Source organism: Vespa velutina, chromosome 21, assembly GCF_912470025.1.
Source record: "Vespa velutina chromosome 21, iVesVel2.1, whole genome shotgun sequence".
In the NCBI taxonomy this organism is placed as follows: domain Eukaryota; kingdom Metazoa; phylum Arthropoda; class Insecta; order Hymenoptera; family Vespidae; genus Vespa; species Vespa velutina.
The window spans coordinates 3,816,343-3,839,830 of record NC_062208.1 but is presented as its reverse complement, the minus strand read 5'-3'; the positions used below and the strand labels follow the sequence as shown (position 1 = coordinate 3,839,830).

The 23,488-nt window shown below is 43.0% G+C and overlaps 1 long non-coding RNA gene across 1 annotated transcript in view; it reads left to right on the top strand.

Moving 5' to 3' along the window:
• The window catches only part of LOC124956254, a 63,376-nt gene that overhangs the window by 11,348 nt on the left and 28,540 nt on the right, over positions 1-23,488 (top strand). The window contains exon 2 of the long non-coding RNA XR_007103182.1: positions 21,541-21,713. This is a non-coding gene — a long non-coding RNA (uncharacterized LOC124956254). The remainder of the gene's footprint in view (positions 1-21,540; positions 21,714-23,488) is intronic.

The following is a 23,488-nucleotide window of genomic DNA, read 5'->3' as shown; positions in this document are numbered from 1 at the left end:
TTAATCACATATCGCGAATTCTCCTTTCCCGCGTTTCGTTACGTAAGTCCTCGTTATCGCACCTCCCGGCAACTTGGTCGCAATTAAACGAAACGACGTCGTGTAAGTCGAGAGATACTAGTGCCATTAATAAAAAAACGAAAAAGAGAAGGAGAGAGAGAGAGAGAGAGAGAGAGAGAATGGCCCGAAGTTTAACGACGTCTTGTATTTTCTTTTCCTTTTTTCTTCTTCTTTTCTCTTAAATATAAAGCGTATCTCGCGAGGTCGTAGCGTCGACCTTAATAACCGTGGGTGTTGCGAAACGAGGAAGGAATAGGAAAATGAGATTAATGGCAAACCTAAATAATATTGCGAACCATCGATATCGCTTAATTATGAGAATGAAATTATATCGAATGTTTAAATAAAAAGAAATGTGAATGTGTGTTGTTGTAAAGGGTTAAGGAAAAGTAAACTGTAAATTGAAAGAAAACAATTAACATAATCTATCTTGATCGTTTTTCCTCGCGATCGAGAACAAGAAATCTCGAAGAAATTTCGTGGTGCTCTGGTGGCATATCGAGGTAATCGCTCGTGCAAGAAGCTGTCATTCCCAGAAGAAGTACGTCCTCCTTTCCTTCGACTTTTCGCGTATCGTCGAGCATAAAGTCGTTGGATATCATCGATGCAACAATGGAGCGAAGAAAAGATCGGCCGAAAAGTCCAGCGTCTCTCTCTCTCTCTCTGTGGTGAACTTTGAGAATGGGAATACGGGTCATCGGGTATCCCGAACAGAAATAATACCTGGAGTACCGTTTTGAACGTTAGAGCCGAATGCCAGAGACCGAAAATTCTCGACTACAAATAGAAACAACCTACGAGAAGATGCTGTATCGCTTCGTGTATTCCTGGTGTCAAGTACGTGTGCGTGACATAAAATATGTGTGTCTATCGTACTTGGCAATAATCGCAAAGTCCGATTTGTATCTAAGGCGAACGATGAGGACCTTTGTTCGGAAATAATTCGATATTTAAATATCTAATCCTACGTGTACGAATAAGATTTGTAGATAGAGAAATTTGATCTCTCTCTCTCTCTCTCTCTCTCTCTCTCTCTCTCTCTCTCTCTCTCTGGAGGATTAGACGTTCGTCCTCGTGAAAGTAAAAGCTAGTAGAAATTACTGCAGATCGTTTGTCAACTTTGCGAGATGTGGATCGCGATTCTCGAAGCGTTCGAGCGGAAGTGCAGATTGCGAGAGATGTCCGAGTTAGAGAGTATACGTGCACTGGGAAAACTCGATTCGAAATATATCTGGTAGATGTGCCGTGACACCTGCTTCTGACCGCTTAATTGCCACGACGAGGCGTTCTGGAAACGATTCGAAATTATTTCGGGACGTACCTCGTCGTATTCGTCGTCGTACTTGATATCGTATGAAAAATAAAGCCTCGACTCTCGTGCTTCCCGTGAAATCACCGAATGGAGAAAAGTTCCTATCCAATCTCATTTATGGGATCGATTTTGGAGCCACAGGTGTTCATTTTTCTAAGGCCTTACGTTTATTAATTTCTTAGGGTGAACTTTTCGCTCGATTAATTTCGGAGTAATATACAACCTAGACGCGTACATAGATATCTAGTGCTCTCGAAATATCTTTTATCCCATTAGAGTGTAGCAGCAAGTAAAAAGTTTGTTATTAGTTGAATCGTTTCGCCTAATGGCTGAATTATCCGAATATCCAACGACCCGTCAAACTCCGTCGACGTTGGAAACGATGTTCTTACTACCATAGGTAGGCAGGCATCGTCGAAATCGAATTTCCGTGAAATCGAGCGAGATTCGGTTGTCCGACAAAGTGACCGTAGTGGTTCTTGCTCATTTCGACGAGAAGAAATTTCTCTCTCACTCGCGTTTACTATGTTTCGGCTCTCGAACAGCCAGAACGTTTTTTCCACGGCGATGATTTTTCGAGGTAGGCGAATTACACGCTTGTCGGATGCAGTGCCACGTTGTGTCGCCGGTAGGGAGGCACATTGCCAGCCATCGTCGTCGTCGTCGTGCTGACTTCGTCAAGAAGGAAAAAAGAGAGGGAAAAAAGTAGTTTGTCGCTTGATAAAGAAGCTAAGAAATTGAGCATGATGCTTGGAAAGTTTAGCTCGCGATAATTGAACCACTGCCCGTATTTTTCCAAAGGCAATACTTTCTCTCTCTCTCTATATATATATACATATATACATATATATATATATATATATATATATATATATATATGTACACACACACACGCACACAGCTATATATAGCTGTCTTGAGCGTCCCGCTTGAATACTCTTCTTTCTTGGCCTTTTAAACTCGTCCAAAGTTATGTATACCTATGTGTATACGGCCAGTAGAGATATTCGAGAATCGTTAAAATCGAATTCGTATCGATCGTTTGTATACTTTGGAACGAACACTTGGCAGTCGGCTCGAAGGAAGGAAAAAAACAACGTGGACGTTGAAACTGCTCGAAGGAGCATTTAATTTGTTCGGAAACAATAAGAATCTCTCTGTTTCTTTGGTTGTCGAGAAATGGAAAGAAAATATTCGCGTGCTCGCAAGAAAAGTGCTCGGCATCGTAAGATTAAAGATGTCGCTACGAAGAAAGTATTAGTAGTAAAAGAAGAGCGCGGTAGAAGACAATCTTTTAAAATAACCGCGTCGTCCGAGCGTAATTCGCGAGAAGAGCACGAAAGAAACGTTCCCATAGTTCGTGCTCGTGCATCAGAAGTGGGATTAAAATGGTAACCGCCGAGCGGAAAGAGAAAAAAAATCATTCTCTTAGAGAAGACGATTTTCTTTCTTTTTCTTTTTTTTTCCCCTTTTTTTTCCCTTTTTTTTCCCTTTTTTTTTTTTTTTTTTTTTTTTACATTTTTTCTTTTAGCTCGTCGCGAATGTATCTATTTCGCGATAGTAATCGTCGCAAAGAACCTCTTCCTCGAGAGATCCTTAATGAAATTGAAGGAATTCGATTCGAAATCCTTCTGTGGTAGGAATATTTTTATATACGTTTCCTCCTTCCTCTTCTTCCTTCTGGGAGAGAAAGTTGTGAAGTTTATGTCTCGCCGTGTTTTCACGTAGATGCATGTTTATTGCTGCATTAGTAGGAGACCGCAGCGTGCGAGGATAAAGCCAGGCTGCCGCTAGGATTCTCTTGGTTTACCCTAGGATTTGATCGTACCAGCCGCAAAATATCCTCTCTCGAGTCGAGCATCTCCTCCACCTGTTTTCGTATTACCGAATGGTAAAACTCTGTTCTCCGAAGGAAACGAGTTTCTAGCATTATATACCTCTTTTGATTCTTATGGTCGCATCCACCTCGATTCGTCTGCCTCGTCCCAATATCGATGCTAACAATGAGCAATAAGAGAGGGTAAGAAAAAGGGCGGCCAACCGAACATGGAGATAGCGATAACGTTAACGCCGATAACGTTGGTCGAACGATGATTATTAATCATGTGCAGGTCGCGCGTGCGACTGTCAGCACTGTGTGGGGTCTGCAGGCAAGCTTGACTAATCGTTTCGCCATTACGGATTAATATACCCACCGGTGGTCGACGGTTCTCTTGCATTTACCTCATCTCCCTATCGTTTTACCAAGCCGCTGTGCTTCTTGTTTTGGAGAAACTCTCTCTCTCTCTCTCTCTCTCTCTCTCTCTCTCTCTCCGTCTCTCTCTCTCTCTCTCTCTCTCTTTGTCCTCCTCTTTTGATGCCGCCATATCGACGATTTAATATGCCATAACTCCGAGACAAATATCGCGAAATTTACTGGCCGAGTTAATCTACCCGACAATATATATATATATATATATATATATATATATATATATATACATTTACGGTATTCGTGATCAAGAGAGAAAGAGAGTAAACTCTTAATCCGTATAACTCTAACGCGATTAGAACTTTTCTCGTTTGAATATTCACCTTCTGGCAAAAGGTGTAAGTAAAAGTCTTTCGAAAATACAACTCGATTGATGTTGATTAATCTCCTCTAATATTAATTCGTATTTATATGCGATTTAAATAAATTGATTACAATCGATATTGTGAAATTCAATGGACTCGTTAATTAGAATTCGAGCGAACTTTGAGTAATTAAGTTAGGGGTTGTAGGATGTAATCATTGCTCTTTATTTTATTCCGACAAACTCGAAACAACTGGACGAGTCCGTGGCACGATATTCGTTGTGCAGTTTACATGCGTATGTTGTGTATTTCGTGAGAGAGAGAGAGAGAGAGAGAGAGAGAGAGCGAGAGAGAAAGGGATGAATTATTCGTTGTCTCTTGCACTCTGCACCCTTGGACACTGACACCGCGTTGTCCTGTCCAGCCTGCTGGCCCCTCTGTCTCTGACACTGTCATCCATAATGTCTGTCGTCCAGGTATGACGTTACTCACCGTTCTTCTTGACGGCAAAATATCGTTCTGCTCGTTCACCTCTGTTTTCCTTATTTTTCTTTTTTTCTGGGCCCGAACCAAAGTCGATTTCAAAGATTGTCCTTTTTTTCTATCGAAGCAACGATCATTATCGTGTCTTTCTATCCTCTTTCGATTCTCAAAATCCTCGCTCGACTTTTCCTTTCCGAGTATCGCAAAAGCGGCTTTCGAAAACGGGGAGGATGGACGAAATCGGATTAAGGGTTGCTGCAGACTTCCACCTATATCCCTTCCCCATTTTCAAGCATTTAGAACGATCGCGAAAGTAGTCTAGGAAGCGATATTTTCAACTTGATTGAAAATTCAAGCGAAAGGAACACCGGAGAGAATATTTTGATATAAATGATATTAATAATATTTCTGTGCGTTTGCGATCAATCGGTTTCAAAGCTTTACGTACGTTATATGCTATATCGTAGTTATCGACGAAGAGAAACAGTCGATATCGGTGAGCATATAACTTAACTATCTCTCTCTCTCTCTCTCTCTCTCTCACTCTCACGCGCGCGCACACACAGAGCAGATAGATATAGCGAGAATCCCGCAGCTCCTTTTGCGGAGAGGAACGTGGTCGTCCGTATGTGCGGGAGTCTGGAATATCTGAGCTTCGAGGGCGCTAATTAATAGGCCCGTAAATTAGCGAAGCCAACAATGGGCAGCCGGCGAGTCACGGTATTGTCGGCACGCGTGCGAACGTAAGAATATGCGTGATCTATGCGGTATTCGGGTTCCCGCGTCTCCTCCGTCGAGCCGTACGATTCTATCCGTTTGCTAAGCGAATTTCCTCTTACAATCCTCCTCTGCATTCTTTTCTCTCTGGCCATGTTGGCTGCCTAGTTAATATCCGAATTTTTTAGGCGAGTACTTAAGATTTGGAAAAAAAAGAAAGTGAATCGATTTGAGATAGAGAAAGTTGCTAAGGACCGTTCGATTATCTACCGAGGACTCGTCCGAAGCGTGGTAGAATGCTAGGACAGCGGGAATCATTATTCGGAATAGATAGATAAAGAGAGATAAAGAAATAGTAGTCGACGGAAACGAGCAAAAAGTCATCGGGAAGCTTTCCGCCGTCGGTGCCTGAGTAAAAACGAGCCAGAAGCGACAAAAAGGACAAAAAGACGGCGGCAGTCCGCTAATGGCCAGACAACGAGCGTCGTCGCTTAGGGACGCGAGAGCGAGTCAAGGAGTTTTCTGCGCAGAAACTCTCCTCCCTCTCTCTCTCTCTCTCTCTCTCTCTCTCTCTCTCTCTCTCTCTCTTTCTCTCTCCTCCCCCCCCCGCCTTCTCTCTCTCTCTCCCTCTCGCTCTCTCTCTTTGTCAGTCGATGGCTTGATGGCATCTCTCGCAGGTGACGCTTTGAAAATACTATTCCTCGTTTCCACTCCATCCCAAAGTAGAAAGAAAGCGGTCTTTCGCGAGATCGTTTCCGTCTACGCGCTCGTTTCCGCGTGCGAAGGAATCGCCATGGAAATCGATCGACCTCCCTCTTTCTCTCCCTCCCTCCCTCCCTCTCTCTCTCTCTCTCTCTCTCTCTCTCTCTACGATAAGAATTTTTTTCATTTTTTCCCTTATCACACATTTCAGCAAAAAGCTGCTTTAATCCTCTGTACAATTTTACCTACGTTTTCGACAAATTCCACTATCTTTTTCTAGGATAATCGCGTTAACGTCGTCTCTCCGTGTCGCGCGTTTCTCTCGAGTTTCGTTTGTTTTCAAACGAGAGAAAATGCATTTTGCCTTGGTCCGTCGCGGTGCAACGATGCGACGGACGGCGATGAAGTCGTCGGCAAAGCGTTATCGAGCTTCCACCCAATAACGTCGGTATACTGGAGGATGCTACGAGTGAGCGAGCGAGCGAACGAGAAAGAGAGAGAGAGAGAGAGAGAGAGAGAGAGAGGTGCGGTTAAATGCACGCACGCGCATGTGCATAAGCGATCAAGCGCTTAAACTTTATCTGCCGTTGATGACTAAATGCATTTAACGGCTACAATCATTTATAACAAATAAAAAGAGAGAGAAAGAGAGAGTGTGGATTCAATTTCGTTTCTCCATCTTTATCCTTTCGCTATTTTTCCATTTAAAAATGTAATAAATTCCAAATATAAATCATATAATGAAAAGGAAAGAGTTAGTCGTCATTTCCATTTGATTTCATACCTTTGTCAACGTTTTTGCTTTCAGGTTTATATTATATACGAATAACTCGCGACGACAAGTTCGCATAATGTATATTATATATGTATCGTGCACGTTAGATACAAAGAGTCAAGTTATCGTGCGATTAGTATTAGGACGATGACGGTTCTTTGCGAGACGGTGGTAGTGTGCATCGCGTGTCTATGTAAATACAAGGCCGAGACGGCGCTTGACGAGGTTTGCACCGGTGCCACCGGTTGCCACTTTGCGGTGGAGAGCGTTCTACCGTCGACGTAGATGCTACCACAGAGAGAATCAGAGAGAAAAGAGGGGGTGGGTGGATGGGGGAGGTCGGAGAAAGAGAGAGAGAGAGAGAGAGAGAGAGAAAAAGTGCGCACGCGCGCGCATCGACGTTAACGTTATATCGTTTCTCGCTCGCTCGACTGCTCGTCCAATGTGTGCACATACATACATATATACATACATACATACGTACGTACGTATAGACCTATACAGATATATTTACACAGGAACATGTACTGGGTGTTCGCATAAATTTTCCATGCATTTAGAAACGTGACATATTTATGTAAGTCATCCGCATTCTTTTATTTCATGGATACGACGTGTTTACGCGAGTACGTCGAAAAAATGAAAAGTAGGAGCGGTAATTTGTGAATCGTCAATTTTTAATAGGGTAAAGACTACGTCGAACACCCTGTAGAGAGGAGGAGGGTGAAGCTAGACTTGGAAAGTGGGGGCGGGGGGATGCAACCCTCTATCGGGGCGCCATGTGGCGACGAGCGTTGGCGAGCGAGGACGAGCCGAGTCGACTGAACGGCTCGTGGTGGAGGCAGTGGGGGTAGAGCTCTCTTTTCCGCGCGGGACACCCTCGCGCTCGAGGATAATCAAAGCTCAGTCGCAAGCCGAACATCGTGCCGCGTATACGTGTACCTTTTGCCTATATATACATATATATTTCTCTTTTTTTCTCTCATTCTCGTTCTATATACAAATATTAAAGAAAAAGAAAAAAGAAAACAACAGAAAGCCACGAACGGAGATCTTTCTCTTTCCTTCGTTTCGTTCTTCCTCTCTCTCTCTCTCTCTCTCTCTGTATATATATATATATATATATACACACGCACGCACACGCACACGCACACGCACACGCACACACACACACACACACACACACAGCCACACACATTTAGCCATTTTTGTGAACGTGTGCTCTGTGTATTCTTCTTGTGTCCTGTGCGCGCGCGCGCGCGCGCAAACTGTCTGTCCGTCTCTCTCCTACCCCCCATCTCTCTCTTTCTCTCTCCTCTCCCCCTCCCACCCCCCCGTGTATATCTGGAATTTCATCGACGACGTCAGCACGCCTTCGCTTTCTTCGATTTCGAGTTTCTCGGCTCAGAGTAGACAGAGATAGAGAATTCCGGAGGAAGGTGCTTCTTTTTCCTGAATAACGCCGAACGAATTTCGCCATGAGGTGATCAGATTTCCATGGATCTTGTTCTCCTTGATGCGCCGCCAAAGGAAGGACAAAACGCGCGTTTGCCCGTCGGAACTTTGCTAATTCCTAGTTCAAAGTAATCGTAAAAAATTTGCAAGTTTGTGCATCGTAACGAAGACAAGATCGATCGATTACGTATCTCTAGGTGTATTTATTACAGGCTCGATAGTATTAATCGTTTGTTATTATAGCGAGAGTTGTAAAATGTAGTTCGGGGATTAGTTCGTATGTAGGTGAATGAAGAGCCAATAATGATTCCGTTTGACACGAGACGCTGCGTGGACGTTTATACGCATACAAGTTACGTCAGAGACGCAATCGAGTCGATCAATCCGCTCGATCTTAATTGGCGCGATCTGTCCCTATAGAATTTCTTTGTAAGATTCCGTTCCATCCGAGGCGCCGACGAGAAAAGGAACGAACGAACGAACGAACGAACGAACGAACGAACGATAGAAGTTGAAATTTTCGGCAGATCGTTTTGTCCTTCGGGCCGTGCCGGCGGAAATTGAAGAGCATCGTCGGGGCGCATATGCCAAGATCGATAACTCGAAGGGCAGAACGTGGGAAATGCGCTGCCCCGTAACTTCGATTCCAGACATTTACGCTACACCGCATTATACTTTTGCCTTATTAATACGCGTAAAATCGTTGCCGTCGTTAACGATGACTCTGCTGGTGTTTGTGTTGACATAATTGTGACAGTGTATTGACTCCTTGCACTCCGTTCGAAAACAAGCCACCGACGATACGTCGGGGCCTTTGCGCAATTCATTGAAATTCCTCAAAGCCCATTCAGATCGGATACGCGTAAAAAATAAGGATATCTATCGCAATTTTCGAAAGTGCAACGCGTGCAAATGTTTTATCGTTTCTCTTTTCCTTTCTTTTCTTTTTTGCATCCTCCTTTAAAAATCCTTTCGAGATACTGAATAAGATACCGAATGAGAAACGTGAAACATTTTCCTTCCTCGTTGGTTCTTGGCTCTTTAATATTATATTCCCTTGATATTTAGGACGAGTAATAAGTTTCATCGATCGATTCGAAAAGATTAATGAACCCGTGTTGGTCGAAATAATTCGTTTCTTTAAGCAACGGATAAACAAAAGATTCGTGTTCTTCGCTTTGATATAAAATGTCGTTTACTCGGAAAGGTCGAAAAGTCGCGTTGGAAGAGCGGCTAAAACAAGTATGTGATATATCTCGCAGGGAGGCCGCAGTTAACAACGACCTTGCCGAAGATCGAGAATGGTATGCAGCGTGTACGCGGGTGGAGTCGTAATTCTGCTGGCAGCACGATCGTCTTCAGGCTTGCGTCCATGCTACATACATCGTGGATTCATTGTGGAACGTCAACGACCACCTCTGTCGCTGTTATCGTAACACCTTCACGTATGTAAAACGTACAAACAAACGCTTGGTATTTCGCCTTGGCAAATAACAAAGATTTTTATTTCATTCACAAACGATGAAAACCCAGGAGAGAGAATGAAGCGCGATGTTTTAAAGGAGACCCTCGAATCGACGAACACTTCCTTTGCCACGTTTAGCCTCGATTCTTTCCCCATTTAGATAGGAAACCTTTCGAAGGAACCGAGGTACGACAAGAAGAGCCCAAAGATAGTTATTTCGAATTCAATCGGTGCTTCGGTAGGCCGAAGAAGCTACACGGAATGGACCGGACCAGATGTTGGCTAAATCCGTAACATCAGGCGAGTAGTTCGCCTCTTGTCGTCCCTCGGACTCTACGTCCGTGGCATCTTCTCTCTTGTATCTTTTCTCTTCCTCTATCTCTCCGATTATTTTTTTCCTTCGAGAAAAGCGAATAAAGCGTCGGAGCCTGCCGTCTCGGTATCGTTCACATTTGATAGCGAATATTCGAATGAGTCGAAGTCGCGACAAAGAGGAAGCACAAAAGAAACAAGAGAGAGAGAGAGAGAGAGAGAGAGAGGGGGGGGGAGAAAGAAACGAACCAACGTCGTTTCTCTAGTCGTTGACGGTTGAAAGATCGCACGCGTTGGCACTCTGCGGAAGAAATGCCTTCTCGGATAGCAGTATTTTGGTCTTCGAAGGATTTGCCACGTCCACGACTCGGTTGTGTGTGCCAGAAGTCGATCTTTTTATTATTTCTAGAGTGCGTCTTGTCTAATAAGAGAGCCGGCTCGACGCTCTCGAGACTAACTTGTATCTGCAATAGTGACGGTGATTACGAAAATAGATCGAATTCGAAGATGCAAAGGCAAAAAGTATTCCGTATTGAACAACTTCGTATTCGTAATTAGCTACGCGCGTAATAATCTTTGAGAATAAACGAAAGAAGAAGAAAAAAAAAAAAGAAGAACAAAAAAAAAAAAAAAAGAAGAAAAGAAAAAAGGCGCGAGATCACTTAAAGAGGAGGATAAGTAGGCGTGGACCGAGGGCACGTTAGGTATTATCTTAAGAGGCTCACAAGCCGGTTAGCAAGAAACGAGAGGAATTCTGATTCGCGGAGCGATGGCGGAATGTCCGGCCGAACGAACGGCAGCCAATCGATTCTCGAGGCATGGCTCGAGAACCGTGCTGGCAAAGTCCACGAGAGGGATCCCTGCGAATCGGCCTTTCGTCGAAACTATTCAAACGTTGCTGCCTCCAGCGACTGCTTTTGCTTTGTGCCGCTACGCGAATTTGCCTCCGATGCCGATTTCTCGTCGTGCGGGGCGAGGGGTGGGGGTGGGTGGGTGGGTGGGGGGGGAACAGACACACACGCGCGCGCGCGCGCGCCTGCATCTACGAGCCACGAACAAAATCTACTCTCGTTCGTATCGTGCGTGTATGTAATTCCGGCAAATAAGGCGTTAAACGTTACGTCTGACACGCATCGCGGCCTGTGTGTCGTCTCTCTTTCTTTGTCTTTCTCCCCCACTGTTTTCTGATGCGGAGCTTGACATTGCCAGAGTAAAGTCAAACTCCGAACGCGGCATCAATTATTAAATCGAAGCACTTGGATCGTAAAACCATAGAATTCGAGGCCTCTTCAAAGCAATGCGCTCGTTTCTTGAAAGATTCGTAAAGGTTCGTATACACGAGTGTGTCTATATCTACGAATGTCGTTGAAATCTTGAATTATTTTATGGGCCAATTGATTAATTCGTCATCCAACTTACAGCAGTTCCTTCCATTGGGATAGTACGAACGATATCGCGAGGATAAATCAGGGAAGAGTCTAAGGACTCGATTTTCCTTTTACGTAATACCGACGTAACTACGATACGAATAGTGCTATGATGCGGTAATATTGGCATCGAGTGACGTATTTCGATGTTGCGTCTGACGTACCACGGAAAAAGACGCGTACGTAAGTACTTATGTACGAGTCTTTGGAATGCGCTCGATCGATATCCATGATTGACTTATTGCCACGCTTCTCGAGAGACGTAACAATTTCCAGACGAGTGCGCTCGCTGAATCAATTTAATTTCGTAGCGTTTCAAAGAAAAAGAGAAACAAAACGTACTAATTTAACTTGAAAACATTTCGATTCTGATTGATCTTTCGTGATAAGAGCACGCGTCGACCGATTACGAGAAACTTTAAAGCCTCTCCTCTCTCGTCTCGGGAACAAGTAGTCGAAAATGTCGGATCGATCGAGATCCGCGAAACAATTAGTGGAAAGGTCTCGGAGGTTTCGTCGATGATCAGAAAGAGAAAGAGAGAAGAAAGAACGAAAGAGAGAAAGATTGAAGTTGGAATCTGACTAAAAGAGAAGAGATAGGACCAAGTAAAAGGAGAGAGAGAGAGAGAGAAGGAGGAAAAAAAAGGAACTCTTCGACTGCGTAGCTTTCTCATTATCGCGATTGTTCCGCGCTGTGTACCGGTCGACAATGGGCGACACAGTTTTTTCGTCATAGCCTGGGAAAAAGAAGAGAAAAAAAAAAGAAAGAGAGTGTTCCTTCTAGCTCTCGCACTCTTCTCGCGTTGTACTCCCTTCCCTCCATCTTTTCCATCATCATCCTCCTTCTCCGTCCATTCGTTTCTTTCCTTTTTCCTCTGTCGAGGAACTAAAACGACTCTCCGCGGAACGTCGATAGTAGGGCAACGACTTACGCGTTACTCTCTCTATATCTCTAACCTGGTCCTTTGATTCACGTCGAAAGAAGAAGCGAAGTAGAGGGAGAAAAGATGAAGAGGCAGAAGGGAAGGTTCCTCGCTAAGGACGTTAAGCACCTTCGCTCGATGCGAGTTTTATGAGCTATTTTGATTTCGGTTCGTTGCTTTTCCTTAATCCTAAAAGTCTCTCCCCAGAGACCTAACGCATTACTACGAGGTGTATTCTAGGAATGCACCTAGGATCGAACAAAAATGTGTGCCATTGTCTAGCTCGAGCTTTCGAAAGCCTAAACTAGCCCGTTTCGACTTTTTATCCCGTCTATCTGGCTTTATCGCTTTTGAAAACGATAGCCAAAGAGCGACGAACAAAGGGATACTTATCAACGACGGCTCTTTTATAAAGAGAATCAAACGAAATCTCGGAATAAATCAATTTTATCAGTTCTTTTTCCGTTCCTTTTCGAACAGATTCACAACGTCTATAGCTCGAGAAATTCGATAGTATTGCAACGATCAGGATTTTCTATGTACCTGTCTTACCGATAACGCTATTTAACGCGTTTCTCCATTTGTCTGACGTACGTAAACGAAAGGAGAAAATTAATTCTTTCTTATTACTATTATCATTTCGAAGTCTCTTTTGGTCGATCTCTCCTTTCACTTTTCACTCGTCGTCATATCTCTTGGTACGGATTAACTTTTAAATGGGGATGGAATTTTCTCAACGGTTTTGTGGACGTATCACGAGACACGAGTAGAAAAGAAACATAATTTGCTCTCGGGGCACGAGTAGGTATGTACGTCGTGTTTTGCGGCACATGCACACACACACACACACACACGCGCGCGCGCGCGAACACTCTCGTGTATCTCGAGGAGAGAGACGATACGCGACGGTATCACGAAGCACGCTTTTATTCTACTTTTCCGTGCTTAAACACGGAGAACGGGGCTTAGAGAAAATCCTAACCGTCCACCGGTCCAAAGGAAATCCGTAAAGCGGGTATGTGGATGAAACGGAGTAACTGCGAAAGAAATGTTCGCGTTTAATGGAAAACTGAATTTCCTCGAGCGCAACGTTGACGATAAAAAATTAATACATGAACTTGCAAAAAGAAAAAGGAAAAAAAAGAAAGAAACAGAAAGGTAGAAAATAATTTGGAGGAGGAGAGAAGGGTGCGGCCAAAATCATCACGCGAGTTCGTCGATGAAATGAATCGCGACGTCGTCGCGTTTGCCTCGATAGTCCTAGGAAGATTATCGTCGTCCTACGATTACCACTTCCGACGGGATAGAACAAAAACGTAATTTCTTAATTGCGACGTAATTACCAGAGTGGTCTAATTGCAACACTCGCTTCCTAGCATATACCGTACGCGTCCTATGCTTTCTCACGGAATAATTTTCGAAGAATTTCTTTCGAGAAAGACAAAGGCACTTTCGTCTTTTCCGCGACGACGCGCTCGACGCTCGACTTTTCAGATGTTAATGAGAAAAGAAAATATCAAATTGCACCGTTATCGAACCGAGTCTTTACTTTTCTCTTTTAGCAACCATTTCTTTTCGACACTTTGTACGATAGGAGGAAAGAGAGAATCCTCTCTTTCCTCCTATCGCGCGCGCGCGCGCGCGCGCGCGTGTGTGTGTGTGTGTGTGTGTGTGTGTGTATACAGATAAATTATAAAGAGTACGAGAGACGTTTCCAGTTAGCCCGGTGTGCGGCATTCATGGGATTAGTCACATTTGGCGGTGGTTCAAACTACACCCGCCCCGACGACGAATTTGGCTTGGTCCGAGCACGTTTGCGACCTTGCCCAGGGAGAGAGAGAGAGAGAGAGAGAGAGAGAGAGAGGGAAAGAGATACCTACTCTCTTTCTTTTGCATCGGTTCTTCCCCGTTTGCATAGAAACTTCTCTAATGATTCGTTGCGGTATGTTTGCGGTAAAACGTTCGATCCGATATCAAGCATATGTATAACATCGAGGTAACACGTATAGGTACCGAAAACACATACACATATCTCGTACCTAGAGAGATATATTTCGTGCTTCGACGAATCGTAGAGAATTCAATGCTTCGAATAGGTTCGCTTCGCGAAATGAAACGTTTGAACGTGGTGTGCACCTATTGCGTTTCATCGATCGAATTAGAAGTAGATAAATGCGCGTGGATATTTGAAATGACATCGGGGAGACTTGGATAGTTTGGAATATCGATTGTAAAAACCCTTGGAATATCGAGCTATTGTGATATCCATACTTTATTATACTTGTCTTCGATCGAAAACTCGAAATGGAGCCTCGTAAAAAGTGAAAAAATTCTCAACGGCTGGAGGAAGTCGAAGGATGCGCATAGCCCGAGCTGGATAATGCAAGCGTTAGCTCGAGAACTTTGACTCTGGGAGCTCGTTGCAGAAAGTTTAAGTGAAAAGTTTGAAAAATACTCTACTCCCGTAGAGTTCCGACTACTTTGTCAGGGAGACAACGATAAGTCGATGGCTCTCGCTTCTACGTGACACCGTCAAACGTTACCTACGATATTAATTAAGAACAGAAATTTATTATTGAAAAATATTTCAATCCAATCATTTTTCAAAAGATAGGAGAGGCTCTCGTAACCGACTGCCCGTTCGCGTCTGATCGCATGCGACCATTAATCAGCTCGCTACGTGAACGTAAATTACAACGAGATCCGTTCTCTTCGCGTTACCTAGTTTACGCCGATACCTACACGGTGTCTCCTCGAGTCTTTCCTCGATCGAGCCACGTAAATATTACTGAGCTCTAAAAGGCAAGCTTACTATTTACGAGAACGTACGTGGGCTATGTTTCTCTTCTAAAAAGCACCCTCGTAATTGGAACGGGACGCTCGAAACTACGTCGATGATTTTCTTTACGTCGACGATTTATTTACGAGACGAGTTGATCGAGATTATCTAAGGATACTTTAATCTATCTTTATTCAATTAGAATTCATTTTTTACTATCGAACGTACAAATCGTTAAGGACAGAGACCACGAGATGTACCTATAAATTCGATACTCTCTCTCTCTCTCTCTCTCTCTCTCTCTCTCTCTCTCTCTCTCTCTCTCTCTCTCCTTTTTCTTTCCCTTTCTTTCATCCGGGGCGTGAAACAGACGAGAAATTTTCATTTGGATCGTCTATATTTGCTTTTTAATTGGCTACCGTGATCATCGGAATTTCAAAGCAAGAGTAACAGACGGACGAACGTCCGTCGGAGCTCGTAAATTCGTACGTCTTCTTTCGAGAAAGATTAATGTCGATCGAAAAGCAGGGAGAGAGAGAGAGAGAGAGAGAGAGACAAATTAGCAGATAAAAGCAGAGAGAATGAAATATGTTAATTCTACCGCAAATATAAATACTTGTATAGCCGTTTGCACGAAAAATACTATCGATCAAGTTTTTCGCGTAAAGTACATCGCCAAGGTATATTCAAGAAAATGTCAGACACTGTAGACTTAAGCAAAGAGAGAGAGAGAGAGAGAGAGAGGAGAAGAGAGTAAGTAGAGGAAGTGTCGGTAGTCGTCGAAGAAAGGCGCTAATCGACATCTGATTTCCCATCTCATTTCCTCGCTACACTGCTTTATCTCCCCTCTCTCTCTCTCTCTCTCTCTCTCTCTTCTCCTTCTTCAAAGCTTATGTACTGCCGAGCCCTTTAAATCTCCCGTGGCGAGAGATCCGCCAACGATGATTCAATCCTCTTCACCTCGGTCGTCTTGCGTAAAATCGATCGGCTTTTAATTATGCTAACGACTAGCATACCGATTATCTATAGGGAGTTATGAAAATTATCACGCTATTTAAATACGTCTTTTGGCTATTTAATATATAAGGAATATATATCGTTAATTCTCATTGCTCGTCGCGATCTTTTCTTCTTTTTTCTTTTTTTTCTTTTTTTTATATTCTCCTTCGCTTGATTAACACAGTAAATTATTCGATGGTTTCGGAGAAAGGGAGGAAGGGTCGGAAAAAGGAAACTAACGCAATTTCAGGAGACAAAAGCAGAAGTGAAGGGACAAGCCTGGGAAATCCATTAAGCTTTCCGACTCGATCGTTCTTCCTGCAACAAGAACATGATGCAATAGAGAGAGAGAGAGAGGGAGAGAGAGAGAGAGAGAGAGAGAGAGAGAGAGTAGAGGCAGGGACAAGGTGCTCGCGGTACATGGACCATGACCAACGAACGTTCCGATCCGCCCACGTACTTCTTTCGTAATCTTCGTTGTCGTTCATTGACGTTCAGTGAAAAGCAATCCTAGCTATTCCTCGCGTCTTATTTATAGCTTACTAAGTCGCTTGCGTATTTAATTGTGTTCGTTTGGTTTATTATCTCGATCCCGCGATAGTCGCCAAGGTTTGATCCCCTTCTCGTTGAGAAACGGCAAATACCGGATTTACGACTTCCTACTTATACTAGATAAAGAGAAAGTGAAACCAGTATTGAAAGAATCAAAGATTAGAAACTTTGAATAACTCGATTAGATTATTTTCTCTCGACAATTTTTATCCCGCAGCCTGACACTTAATTTTCTTTTAGTTTTTATTTCGAACAACGAGTTAACAAAATCTTCCTCCGAGCGAGCAGATTTTATCCAACGAAGATAAATGATCCCAACTTTCTAGATTACCTGTCTTATGAAGACAATCTAGGAATCTAGGAGTAAAATAATAAAAGAACAACACGACAAAAGTATATCGAACGCGTTCGATGTGGAAAGTTCAAGGGTTAAGTAATTAAAAAAAGAAAAGAGAGAGAAAGAGAGTTAAAGGAAAGCGCAAGTTAAGGGCGCGGATCCCTTCGAATGGAAGGAGAAAAAAGAGAGAGGAAAAAAAATCAAGAACCAACGTGGACCACTCGAGGACGTGCAACCTACATTTGGAGTGGCGTTGCACGCGAACCGTAAAGCGAGTACCGCGAGCAAAAGTGTTCCCCTTCGTACGACTACCATTCCAACGTCCTTCTCCGTTGGTTTCTTTCCCCTTCCTCTTTTTTATTTTTGTTAAAAACAACCATTTCAAAGTCGTTATAAAGTACCAACCGATAGATACAAAGACTGCCGATAAAAGTTTGTCCTCTCTCGTCCTTTCGTATTATTTTGTTTTCTTTGTAGGTTCTTGCGAATCGTCTTAGATTTCCCGGACTGTTGAAGGACGTAAGTACGCGGATTCAATGTCGGAGCCAGTTCGAGCTCGGATATCGTGCCGTTTACTTCTCTCCTCGATCGGCTCCTATATATATCGTCTATATATATATATATATATGGACATTATTTTTATCGTATTTATTACCAGTAGATACATCTTTTACCGTGTCTCTCCATTTTCTCTATGGACTTTCACGTCGTCATCGAGATCCGTTTTCCAGGATACTTGGACGTCATTCGAACGATAAACGGTGATGGATTCCCCATCGAGATTCCGTTATCATCGCTCTTTTCTCTTTCTACGGCAATCTTTTTCATCAAATTCAAAACGACCAATGGCCAATCTTCGAAGGACGTTGGAACGAACGATCGACGGATAATAGCCGGACGCTGAGTCGTCGATTTTTCTTTCTTCTCGGTATTGATCTTTTCTTTTCTCCATTTCCACCTTCATATAAAAAATCCAGCCTTTTTTGCACCACACCCCCGCCGCCTACTCCCCCCCCACCCCACCCCCACCCCCCGCCCCGCCGGTTTTTTTCTTCTCTTCTTTACGACATCAACAACGATCTTTTATAAATTTGAGTTATCAGATATTTTTCTTGTTGCTCGATATGGCCGAATGAAAATCGAATAGATGCAAGAAAGGCAGGTTCCGCGTTCTCTCGTTACATAACGATTATGCAGGTATCGCTGGTATTAGTTTCACACGACTTTTTCCTCCATCTTTTTCTAATACTTACGGATGCTCGCGTTCCGTACGTTAAATTTTCTACGTGGACGTAGTTTAACGCGTTGAACCTCGGCCAAGCGGCCGGAAGTCGGCTTGGAAGGTTACCAAAAGAAAGCTGGTGGGGAGGAATGGGGGATTAAACAGTCACCCTGGCGCCTGCGCAACCCCATTTAGTACGATGACGAGGAAATAAAAATCAAAGGAAGAATTTCCACCTAGAAGAAGCGGTCCGGGCAGCGGATTTACATGCCAACTTGTACATTATGCGATATTATTTATTTGTTTATATCTAGATCTCTATGGTACAAAATTCAACGATACTATCTACCAAGAGATTCGTCAATGATACTTTGTATTCATTCGTAGGTACGCCCATAAATATACTTAGCTCTCTTATATCAATTACAATAGTCGAGATACGTATACAGATATGCAGGTAGACACGTTAGCGAGTGCACATTATTCGAATACGTTACTACTATTATATTATTATCTAGACTTGCCGGTACTCGAGGACGGTGCTACACAACGGCTGGTATCTCTACTCGTGGCCAGAAATGATACGGAACGGGAGAACTGCAAATGGCATTACCGTGCATCTTCTCTCTGTCCGTCTGTCTCTCTCTCTTTCTCAGTAGTTAGAAACTTGGAAACTCTCACACAATTCCGTGTATAGTTTTCGAGAGAGAGAGAGAGAGAGAGAGAGAGAGAGAGAGAGAGAAATAAAAGATAAAAATATAGGATTTCTTGAAACGAACGAGGTCTTCGCTAACGAAATTAGGTTGAACGGATCGTGTGCCTTTTTAAATTCTTCTCTCTCTCTCTCTCTCTCTCTCGCTCTCTCTCTCTCTCTCCCTCTCGCTCGCTCGCTCGCTCTCTTTCTCGTCATGGAAAATGATTCAAAGTAGAAGACAGAGAGAAAGAGAGAGATAGGTATTGTGCACGTGAAAATAACGTCGGTTTATGAAGAACCCAGTAAATGGATAGTCTTGGAAAAGATGGATTATCCTCAATTAACCCAAATATGCGGGCTTCGAGTCCTCGATTTTTTTAACGACGTGCATGCGCTCGCGCGACAACGATTCACCGTTGGCCGAACTGGTGCGGGACTATCGATTTCACTCTCTCTCTCTCTCTCTCTCTCAAACACACACACACACACTCTGTCTCTCCCGATGTTAATTAGTCAGCTTCGAGTGTATTCGTCCTCGTACTCCTCGCGAATACATCTCATTCGGCTTCTCGTTCGTTAGTTGGCAAAGTTTGGGCCCAAACTTTCCCAAAGAGGACCAAACTAGTTTCCTGTCCTTCCCCTTATTCTCTCTTGTACCTAGTATATACATAAATAACGATGCGAATCTTCGAACGGACCCGAATTATCGTGTACGATCGTCGATCAAATATTCAGACAACCGATGAGACGAGAGGGATAGAAAATGAAACTCAACGAAGAAAGGAAAAGGAAGACATAGAATCGCAAATGATAAACGTACGAAGAGAGCGCCGATTGATCGTTTACCGATCGAACCAAATACTTTTCTCTCTCTTTCTCTCTCTCGTTTTCCTCTTGAAAAACATTGCTTGAAAATGTTAAAATCAAGGTTGGGGTAGATCACGATTGATAGTGTACAACTATGAAGAGCTTCCTCGTACTTTCTCATTATCCTGTCCGATGATCTAAATCGCGATAATAAAAAAAAAAAAAAAAGAAAAAAAAAGAAAAAAGAAGAAAAAAGGAAGAAAAAATCTGCCAATTTTCAACGTCACGTTTAAGCGTCCTAATGAAAACGATCCCACCTAACGTTGCTATTAGAACCGCTATATGTTTGTCTAGGCTGCATTGCACTAGGCTTGAACCATTGCTTCGTCCTTTTCTCTCTCTCTCTCTCTCTCTCTCTCTCTCTCTCTCTCTCTCTCTCTCCATAGCCGCTAAAAAGACGCGCTCGGGCACGATAATGATGCACAACGGCACGATATGTACTGAGACGAGCTTACACGTGTAACAAATCCACCTTTCTCTCTCTCTCTCTCGCACTCTGTACGCTTGGGGCTTGTTAAAAGCTGCCTCGAAAGAAGTGGGAGTTGCAGAGAGAGAGAGAGAGAGAGAGAGAGAGAGACGAAGAGGGTAAAAGTGTCTGGTGGGAGTCCATTAACGAGTACCGTTTTCATACCTCTTCTATACTCTTTCCGTAGCCCTTCTCGCTCGTTCAGCACCCATCTCTCTTATTTTCCGTTTCTCCTTTCCGTCGCCTCTTTCTCTCTCTCTCTCTCTCTCTTCCTCAAAGAGCATCCAACGGCACAATAGATCGTTCATTACCGATACCGACTGCCTGCGGGACGAAGTGCTACCCGAAAGCAGAAAGATAATAATGCGAGAAAGGAATACCGACGAGAAGGATAGAAATGAAGATAGCGCGTCACCGTGTGGGTGTTCACGACGAGGGCACATATAAGGCGCGCATTTTTGAATAAATTTGAAATTATGCTTCGTAGAAAAAAATTGTCGGATAGAAAAGTTGCATAATTTTGACGAGGATATTGTATAGGCCATTTTCTTTTAGACGCTGCTATTTCATAGATCAACATTGTTCCCGTAACAATTCTTTCGCGATAATGTGACGACGTCTTCCTTCTCGAAATAATTTGTTAGTTGTAAGATAATAATGAACTTTTCTTCCCTGGCGTATTTCATTAGAAACGACAGTGATTTCCAAGTATTGCGTCAACCCTTCTCACGTTCGTTCGTTATCATTGAGATTCAAATTACAGACATAGTAAACGTCTTCGAACAACGCAAAGACTTCAACGTCGACTTTGAGAAGCAAGACGCGAAAGTCGATCTACGTTTGCACCGTTAATTTCAAGTTTCTAACGTTTCGTTTCTTAGAATATAATAGAAATTTCTCAACCATAAGAAATTCTACTTGGTTTCCTTTATAACACCGGTATGTCTTATTTAACCATTTATGCAGGCTTCCCTAAAATTGATCATCTCGTTTGCTTGGTGATAAACTTTGTTACTCGTTGAAACAAGTCGGAATAGAGTGGAGAAATTTAAGTTTGATAACTTGTAATTGGATATAGCAATGGTGTATCGTTTTATTTCGACTTGAAATTATGCTTCTTATCGTTAGACATAACGTTGCAAACAACAGTTTGCTCAGTATCCTTCTACGATATATTATGCACGTACGTTCGAAGGAGACGATCGTGGGACCTGTTGAAAGTTATTATCGTGCATTCGGTTATCGGGATCTCGATACGTTGCGATGGAACACAATGGAGAACGTCGTAACGTATTTCGACGTAACGTTCAATTCGTGTTTGACGCTTAATCGCATCTCGTCTCTCTCTCTCTCTCTCACGGCAATTGGAAGCGTTTACGAGTCATTTGGTTGAAAATGAACACCCGTGTTTCTTTTCTGTTTCTTTTGTTTTTTCAGAACCGAAATTCCGACGTCGTCTAATCGACTGGTCAATTTTTTCATGCAGAGCACGTCGGTGTCCCCGAGAAGAGACGGAAGTGACAGGGAGGCTCGAGTAATCGGTCGCGACCACCTATGGCGGCCGCGAGCTTTCCACCGAATTTCACGAACGTCGGCGTCATAGAGAACTGGTAAGTGACGTCACTTAAACGACTCGTCGTTTCCTCGATATTCCAAATTCAGAAGCCTCTTATAAAAGCTCTCGGCGAAAGCTTAGGGCTTTCGTCGCACCGGTCAGAAATTTCAACGTAAAACGTGAAGGCACTTTGGCACTTTGTCAGCGTCGTCTTATCATTTTCTCTATCAATCGTAGATGTACATCGTGTGTTTGCAAAACGTCCGAATACTCTTTACGATCGCCTTATAGAGACTTTTGGCAAATTTAAAAGTGGAATTTGAAATTAATATATAATGAATTGATATAATGGCATACGAGGTTTTGCGAAAGAATTCAACGTCTCGTACGATAGTTTCTCTCTCTCGCTCTCGCTTTTTCTTTTCTCTCTTTCTTTTTTTCTTTTCTTTTTTTTTTTTTTTTTTTCTTTTTTTTTTGCATTCTTTCTTTTCTTCATTCGCGAGTTTCCGAGGTGCTTTCACGCTCGTAGTGCGTAAAATAAAGCGGTAGAGAGCTGTTATCGAAAGCTTCACTTGACATAGATACGTACGTACGGCGTATGTATAGAAGTCCGTCTAGTGCATGCATGCTTATAGAAGTAGTATATAAAAGTATGCAAAAATATATCTGGAATATATCTTAACGACGAATGCCCGAGTACCCGAGACGAGAGAGAAACTTGTAAGAACTTTATTCGCGAAGCTCACTGAAATTTAACGTCGAGAATATCTCCAATACCGTATACTTTTTAATAAACAATGCTTTCGTAGAGCGTTCGTAGAGCGGATACGTCGTCAAAGTTATCGAAAGAAAAAAGAAAAGAATCACTGTCATGGATAAATTTCGTAGGTATATCATGCCTATCCATTGGTTTTTTTCCCAAAGAAAAAGAAAGAAAGAAAGAAGCAAAAATTTCTATCAGGATTTAATTTTAGGTGAAAATCCACTGGTGGTCGTGCTAATAACGTTGCGTTCTAATAAAAAGGAGAACGATTCCTTTCAATTGCTTCCCATGACTGATCGGAATTAGAAAAAAAAGAAAGAGAGAGAGAGAGAGAGAGAGAGAGAGAGAGAAGCCGGTCGGACGAGAGTTCTCGCCTTGATGAAAAAGAGCTTGTCGAGTCGGTCCTTTTCTTAAAAGATAAGCTTAATCGTTAGCGATGTTTCCATCCGATTCCATCTGCTTCTTTTTAGTGGCTGTTCCCTTCGATTTACCTGCTACGCCGAGGAAATAAGATCTCCCCCGTCTCCCCTTCGAGATACTTTGCGCGGCTCTACGATCGAAACGAGTCAGCATGCTCACTTTGCACGACCCGATCGATTTTACAAGAAATATAATCGATATTTCTCTTTAAAAGGAATCGACTACGAGAATGACGCGTTTTTTAATTGGACACACAGTAGCTGGAATCAACGGCATCGAGTAGAGTTTTCGATCGTGGATACTCGCGACTGAGTGAGTAGTGTTAAAGTATTAATTAAAACTCGGATAATCGTGATAACGAGAGTAATTAATAAATAGGACGGAAGAATGAAATGCATTTTTCCGTCGTCGAGTGGCACGATCGAATCGTTCTCGGAAGGAAGGAAAAATGGAGACGAATGTCGAAACGTCTCGCGGTATATCCATTAGACGAACCACTCGGAATAACGCGGATTATTTAGCCTCGGCGAGTATTCTCTTCTTGGAATCGAACGATCGAATTCCTAAAGAGCCTAACGATATTCCGTCCATTTCTAAGCGATTCTAGCCTAGCACTTGGCTATCCGTTTCGCCAAATGCCGCGGAGC